This window comes from Lactuca serriola, chromosome 4 (genome assembly GCF_051521515.1).
Source record: "Lactuca serriola cultivar US96UC23 chromosome 4, Lser_US96UC23_V15, whole genome shotgun sequence".
Taxonomy (NCBI): Eukaryota; Viridiplantae; Streptophyta; class Magnoliopsida; order Asterales; family Asteraceae; genus Lactuca; species Lactuca serriola.
Window position 1 is genome coordinate 165,733,940 of NC_136411.1, and position 8,465 is coordinate 165,742,404.

Sequence of the window (8,465 nt, forward strand, 5' to 3'; positions counted from 1 at the left end):
TTTTACAATCATTTTTAAAAAAACATTTGAAATATTAGATTTTAAATGAATTTTGGTTGAAATGTTTTGACCTCTATTATATATATATATATATATATATATATATATATATATATATATATATATATATATATATATATAAAGAGAGAGAGAGAGAGAGAGAGAGAGAGATGGAAAATATAACATATGTATGAGTTTTAATTAATTATCTTTTTGAAGCGGTACATTTACAAAAAAAACATATTTAAAATATTTAATTAAATATTTTCGACATCACCCTATATAACATATGATCAATATATTAATGATTAAACCACAATATACAACGACTGTATTACAATAATCCAAAAACGAAGAAAAAATATAAAAAAGAATTAGTATAACAAAATTATAAATTAAAAGCTCTAATATAACAGCATATCTTCAAAAGTGATCATAAGATCTCAACCTAACAGAAAACTTTTAAGTTTTTTTCTTTATGAAATTTATTGATGATTTATATGCATGTCTGCCTAAAAGATTGACCTTTTTATATTAAACTTTTCACTAAATACTAATTAAACATAATATAAGTTATAAAACGTTTGAGTGTTAAATCATAATTAAGAAAACTTTTGAGTTGCATTATTTAAAAAAGGGGGTTTGAAATACATGAGATTTAAGAAAAAATGTTACCTTTATAAGTATGTATTATATATATATATATATATATATATATATATATATATATATATATATATATATATATATATATATATATATATATATATATATATAAAGTTTGAATTTTTTAAGTTGTTCATACTTTATTAGAAATTCCATAAAATTCATTAATTTTTCATAAAATTTCAATTGTTAACGTTTTTAATTTTTTTTTTTTTGAATTTTAACAAACAAAATGACATGTCAAAATCACACATCATTAAAACTATCTACATGTTATGCAACTGAAATATTAGTTAAGTGATTAGAATTGTAACTAATTAGTAAAATGAGTATTTAGCTCCAAGTAGAAAAAACATAATGTTAAAATTAAAATTTAAAAATAAAATATAATAAAACCCAACAATTTATTTATAAACATTCAAAAGAACCTTTTTATTTTGTTTATGTGCCCAAAAAAAAAATAGCTTTACATTTTTAGTCACATATCAAATTCAGTTTTTTAAAAGCTTAAAGGCATTATCAGCATTTATCTTGTTCATTCTAGATTGTAATGGAAAAGAATATAAGTGATATCATTTTTTTTAGTAATTTAATGGTTGTTGAGTAAATATTTTATTTCTTACGTTTACCTTTGACAAGAGGCATCATTTATTTTTTTTTTTTCATGTTAACCTAAAAATGAAAACAATAAATTTTATGTCACAAAACAACTAATAATATTTTTTTTAAAAACTATATATCTTGGTTAATGTGAACGATAACTAAATAATGTAAGGGTTTTTCTATATATAACTAAAATATAAATATGTTTTTGAATACTATAGATAAGAGTTTTTCTATATAATATCATAAATTTAATGACTTTTTAGGAATTTAAGTTTAATTAAATCAAAACATGAACTTATTTTGAATGTGTAAATATATAAGACAATACTTGGATATGCTTTAGATTCACATTTTTATATTATTCTTCGATATTTTTAATGATCAAAAATAATATATTAATTACATATTATAATTCCATTAAACGTAAGGACGATTAAATTTATAATTTTATTGTTACTTCTAATAATACGTTTTATTATGATTAATATGTATATCACTTAAAAAGTGTAATTATTTTTACTAGAAATTTAAATTCAATACCAGTTCAGAACGAATGCTAAATATATTGATTATATATAATGTCATAGTATTATTCTTGCAAACCATAGAAGCATGGTCTTATTTTTTTTTTCAAAAACTGCTAACTCATATATATCCTTAATTACTCTACATATAAATGTATAATTTTTTGTCATAAGCGAGACCGGCTAGAACCTTCAACATATTGTTTGAGTTTCTAATACCTACACACCGCTAAACCAAGTACCTTTTATATGGTCTTAAATATAAAAGGAAGACAAGTGAAAATTGTCAACCTAAGGTCATTTCTAAATGTAGTAATAATGAAGAAGAATATCACCTACCAAACCATAAATACAAAGCTCCAAATGCCAACAGGTTATTCCATTGTATAAATACTCAAAATATCAGTGATAATGATCATCTTGCTCTTCCATTTCTTCATTCATTGAAGGCATCCCATATATCAAAAATTTATTGGTATGATCAAGAAACTTCAATTTTTGCATCCGGTGGATCTTCATATTGTTTGTGATATTCTGTTTACTGTGATCGGTGTTTCTGTATGTAGGACGACTTTTACACAAAGATGCAGTTGCATGAACACTATTGTTGTGATGGCCGAAGGGTGTTCAAGGGTCCATGGACACCGCATGAAGACGAGCTTCTGAAGCAGTACATGAAATCCCATGGCCACCATAGACCTCCATGGATAGCGGTTCCTAAAGAAGCCGGTATAAGTTATGAATTATCTTTTATGTGCATGTGTGTAATTTGTTGGCGTTGTACTTTCAATTAACTAGTTTTTTTTTTTTTTTTTTGGTACTCAGGTTTACAAAGATGTGGAAGAAGTTGTAGGTTCAGGTGGTTGCAATATTTGCGTCCAACTTTGAATCGTGAAAATTTTACTAAAGAAGAAATTCAACTCATCTGTGACATGCAGAGAACCAAAGGAAACAAGTAAAATGTTTAAATAATTTGACATTTAATTGCATGACTACATATTTGAATTTTTTAATTATTGTGGACTTAAATAGTAATTCGTTTTTTTGTATTTGCAGATGGTCAGAAATTGCTAAATTCCTACCAGGACGATCCGATAATTCAATAAAAAACGTATGGAATAAACACTATAAGAAGAAATTGATAAACAAAAACAAAAATCCAGCATCTCCGTCAATTAATTTTTATTCTCAACCGATTTTTACAAGTCCTGAAAATAATTTCATGAGTAGCAGTGATGAGAATTTTACTGGTCACGTACAGGGAACGGGAGTACATCATCATGGTGATTATCTTTATGATCTTTTAACATTGACCAATAATCCACCTATTCACATGATGCCACCTCCATTCCAATCATCACCAACCACAACTCAACAAATCTTCCAAGATGATCATACACTCTCCACCGAGAACAATCTCTATCTTCAGCCGAACCATCAATTATTTCCATCCCCAATTTTCTACACACCGCCAATCAACCATCAAAGCAACTTTCAAGATGATAAATCATCATCATCATCTATCTGTCATGATCTACCTCCTTTTCCTGAGTCATTCATATTTCAAATTGACAACACAGTTTCCATACCTACATGTGAAACAGGCATAAAATCAACCTATTATCAAGGCTTATATAATCGTGAAAATTCATCTGATTGGATGTATCCAAGCTTTTCCTATAATCTAGTTCCAGAGAAACACCAGTATGATGAATCCAATTATCTATATGATCCATCTTTGGTGGTGCCTCGAGATCCTACTCAACTTATAGCAGACCCTCATCTTCGTCTTACCAGCACCGAGCATAACAACGGCAATTTGATGATCTGGAGCCAATGTCTAAACTAATAGTTAGCTTTACTGAAATAATATGGTGGCACAAGCAGCAGATTTGGATTTATATGAATAAGTTTTTGCCTTCCAACCACTTTTATCATCAAGAATACTTGAACCATTGTCGTGCAAACACTTTCTAATTAAGGATTTAGCTAGGTTTTCTATCAATAAGTTTTTATCTCTTTCTAGAGCTTTATATCCGCTCTTTTAGCTTCGAATGTGTGTGCTAGCTTGAAAAAAGCTTTCTTGTGTAACTTTGGATGTCATGTTTGTTATTTTTCGGATAATAAAATAACAAGAGAAAATCATAAATTAGCAAAAAATGTTAATTACTTTGTGGAAAATATAAAAAAAAACTAAAATTACAAATTTAGCCATCCATTTCGTAGATGGGACTGCTATGTTCGCAGATGGAGTGATCCATCTGCAAACATACAAGTAGCTAAAGCACAACCCATGCTTCAGCGACTTATATTAGTCTATCGTCGAACATAGCAGTCCATCTGCGAACATAAACCTTGCCCACTATAAAAACATTTATTTTTTGTTCATTTTCATTCTTTTTTTACTGGAAAACTCTCTCTGGAAAGCGATTTTCTTATCCTATATGCGATTATGGACGATTTCATGAACAATTCCGATAATATTCATTCAAGATTTTTTTCAATAACTTTCCACCTCCCACCAGTTACAACGCAAACCAAATATTCTTTTTTTTAGAGAGGTTTTAAACAAAATTTTTAAGGAAATAACAACTAAACTGATAATTTTTTGAAAAAGTTTATATAAAATAAGGTTGTTTCGTAGTCAAAATAAAAAAAAATTACAAAAAAATCACAAAATCGCAGTTGAAATGAGAGGAAATCGCAGATGACCTTAAGGGGGAAATGAGGTATTTATACAACGAAAAAAGTCATCTACGAACGTACAATTGGCTACAACACGTCTGTGCTTTAGCAATTTGTACGTTTGCAGATGGCTTGCCAAAATCACAGATGAGCTTAATCTATCTGCAATTTTGGTGGATAAAAATGCAATTTGTTTTTTTTTTATAGCTATTTTCCACAAAGTAATTAAAAATTTTGGTTAAATTTGCAATTTTTTCAAATAACAATCTTATAATTAATTAATAAGGATAATTACAAAAAAACATTATATATTGGATCTTTTTCCGGATTAAGCCTCAATTTATATTTCTTTTCTTGAAAAAGCCCTTATATTTGTCTTTTTTTTTTTTTTTTAACAATTTAGCACTTATGATTTTTATTTTTCCGATTTCCTCCATACATTTTCATTTTTTTGATATAGCCCCTACATTTCTTCAATTTTTCAGATTAAACCTCAAACTCCTTACAACTTTGTTATCTTGAAAGTTACTTGGTTCCATAATTTCATGACAAATACTCCTAGTTTCATGATGGTTTGGAGTAAATCTATAGAGATTGTGTTGTAACTTCATTGTTTGACGATTGCATAAATATCTCTTCCACGTGGTATCATCGATGTGGTGAAAAATATTGTAGGAGCATGGAATCATCTAGAAAAGTTCAACTCAGGACATAACCAACATAAAAAATTCAATGTAGATAACCCTTGATTAAACTTGTGATTGTTGGACATGTTGAGTTGAACTTTTTTATATAATAACATGAAGTTACAATGTTTTTGAAAAATTGACAACCAATGGATTTACAAGACTACCTATCGACATTTACCCTAAACCATCATGATGTTGAAAGCATGTGCTATGAAATTATGTAACTAAATGCAATAAATATACAAAGCTAACAAAGATGTAAGGGGTTTTTTTAAAGCAAAAAAATAAAAATAAGGTTTAATCTGAAAAATGAAATAATATAAGGGGTTAATCAAAAAAATAAAATTTTGAATGGCTAAATCAGGAAAAATAGAAAAAATATATATATAAGAGCTTTTCAGGAAAATAAATAAATTTGAAGTTTAATCCGGAAAAAACGCAATAAATGTTTGTTTTTGTGATTAACCCTAATTAATATTTTAAACTAATTATCAAACTATCACACTATTAATAAAACAATTGAATAATTAATATTTATGATTATATACCGGATCTTTATAACAATGCAAACAAGTTCACCGTTTAATATTGAGAATTAAACTTCAAGCATTGTATAATAAATCTAATTACTATTACTTAATTACAAGGTTACGTACAAACATCAGATCAGTCATTCACGATCATATTAGACTATGTAAAATGCATACCATCTAGTTATCAGATGAATTAAAAGACAAGAGAAGAAACTAATGTTGGAAAGAGTGTCCAATGTCATCAAATATTGATAATATATCTAATAATAGTAGGTTTCTCTTGGGGCTAATGTCATAAAAACCCTCAAGTTTTTAGGGTTTCGTCGGTTTTGTCCAAAGTTTAATTTTATGTCCGTTTTTACCCTAACATTTTCCAAAAAATGTTCGGTTTTATCCTTTAACCGGTGATAACAGGTTACCATTATATTAGCTTCGCAAAAAAACCCTTAAGTTTATAGTTTTTTTTTTTTTATGTTTTTACCCTCAAATTTATATTTTTTTTACACTTTTACCCTTTGTATTTTTTTTTTTCATATTATATATATATATATATATATATATATATATATATATATATATATATATATATATATATATATATATATATTGTATTTAATTAAATATTGTATTTACACTTTTTTAATGTTATTTCTTCATATATATATATATATATATATATATATATATATATATATGTGTGTGTGTGTGTGTGTATGTGTATGTGGGATCTTTCTTGGATAAACTATTTAAGATGTAAAAAAACACAAATTAATATGTTTTTAAAACTACAAGTACATACTTTTATGCATTTAAAAATATACATATCAATAAAAAAACTTGTTGAATCATAAACATGTTTATATAAGTATATATATATATATATATATATATATATATATATATATATATATATATATATATATATATATATATATATATATATATTTAGAAGTGTAAATATGTATTTTGATATATGTTTTTTTTAAGTATAAATATATTTTTAGAAGTATAGATACATACTTAAATATAAAAATATAAAAGTTTGTATTTATACTTTTCTAAAAACTATATCTATAAAACATATATTCATAATTCTAAAAATACTATTTATCTTTTTAAATGGTATATATGTGTGTGTATATATATATATATATATATATATATATATATATATATATATATATATATATATATATATATATATATATATATATATATAACATTAAAAAAATATATAAATACAATATTTAATTAAACATTTTTTCGTATATAAATACGATTTTTCTGCATTAATATGTACATTATGAAAAAAATACTTTGGGTAAAAGTGTAAAAAAAATTATAAACTTAAGGGTAAAAACGCAAAAAAGGGTAAACTTAAGAGTTTTTTTTTTTCGAATTTAATATCACTACTACAAAAAACAACATAGAACCCGCAATACAGGACCCGGATTTAAAAAAACGGGTCATATCCTGTAGAAGTTAGGTTCTTTAAGTAAAAAAAGCTATATGACCTATTTGTTTGAAAGGAAACGAGGTTTATCTTTTAATATTTCTTTTTGGATTTATTTTATTCTCCTTTAAAAGCAAAATCAATTATTTTTCAATGCCCGCCCATTTGATTACTCAATTTTTTGGTTCTCTCCATTCACCCAAAATTTCCCGCTCCCCTCCGCCAAGAAATTTATATTCTAAATTCATCATATTAAACCCATAATGTCTGCCAATTTTGCCTTATCTCTTGGTTGAGTGCACAAATCAGAGACCTTCTCCGCCTCAGTATACCCAATTTCCGTTTCCAACATTTTCATTCAGGTTTCCTTCTTTCTCTGTTTCTTATACTTCCTAAACTTTGTTTAGGGTTTGTTTGGAATTTAAAATCGGATCCACTTTCGTTGATGACTTATTCAATTTGGAACAGTACCATGAAATTTGATGTTGGCTGGCGATTAGAGAGTAATTTCTAATCTTATAAGGTATTTTTTTTCGATTCTAGTGTATTTGTGTCCATATTATTCTTTGTTGATGGTTGCTAACTTAACAAATGTAATATATGATTCGCCAAGGTTGCACTAATCTACATATTTAGGTTTCCTCACAAAAAAGTATCCTATTTGGTAATTAATTCTATGGTGACTAGCATGTTTTAGTGTATCCATATGTTGGTAATGTGCAAACAAGGATTCATATGAAAAAAAAAAATCAAATACAGGACAATTAGGATTAATAACTCTTTGTGAATTATGGATGGTTATGCTTCATCAATGTAAAAAAATTCATAACATTTTTCCCAACGTAGTTCTTTTTACAGTGGCATTGAGGCAGAGCTACCTTATTGTTGTCTTTGTATCATATAATAAGCTCAATCAGTTTTCTATCGTTTAGTTAGTATATTAAATCTCTTGATGGATTAATAGTTTATGATAGTTTCGCTTGGTTCAACTTCTTATAATCATACTGTTTCTCTTAGGAAGGGATTGTCATTACCAAACTATTTACAAAATAAGTGGAGATTGTGAGATCTAACCTGTTTGAGTTTATCTAATCTTGTATACATTTTAACTGTATTTTTAAAAACAGAACCTTAGTTTGAGAAAATTGCATCTGAGAAGTATTCCTTAGCTATAGCTTGTGAAAATCATTAACCCTACATACTACAAGTATCATGCTTCTTGCTTAATGTGTCATGGGTCTCATGATTTTATATTTTACACTTTGAACTAAGAGCCTAAGAAATTGTGGAAGTTTTTTTACCAATGTAG